General features: G+C 35.5%; 1 non-coding gene across 1 annotated transcript; it reads left to right on the plus strand.

The window, feature by feature from the left end:
- On the plus strand, positions 1 to 72 carry TRNAR-UCU (transfer RNA arginine (anticodon UCU)). The gene has a single exon. It is a non-coding gene; the product is annotated as a tRNA-Arg (tRNA).
- The last annotated feature ends 342 nt before the right edge of the window (positions 73 to 414 follow it).

The raw sequence follows: 414 nt of genomic DNA on the forward strand, positions 1-414 counted from the left end.
GCGTCCATAGTCTAATGGATAGGACATAGGTCTTCTAAACCTTTGGTATAGGTTCAAATCCTATTGGACGCAATATATTTCCATATATTTTTTTCTATATCCATGTGAAAAACGGCAATTTTTTAATAAAAAAAGAATAAAAAAAACGAAGAGAGATCGATTTCTTTATGCTTGTTCCTGAAGTAGAAAGCGTTCCATTTGTTCTTGAATAGCTTCTTTTAAAAGGGCCTCTGCTTCCTCAGTAAATGTCTTGGTAGAAGATATGATTTCTTGCAACTCCGGTTTATTCGTTTTTACATAAGTACGTAATTCGACAAGATATTTCCTTACTTGCTCAAGTTTTAATGAATCAAGATAACCGTTCGTGCCGGTATAGATAGTCATTACCTGCTCTTCGACCGTGAGAGGGGCAGA

The sequence above is a fragment of the Chenopodium album genome, chromosome 9, assembly GCF_948465745.1.
Source record: "Chenopodium album chromosome 9, dcCheAlbu1.1, whole genome shotgun sequence".
NCBI classification, from domain to species: domain Eukaryota; kingdom Viridiplantae; phylum Streptophyta; class Magnoliopsida; order Caryophyllales; family Amaranthaceae; genus Chenopodium; species Chenopodium album.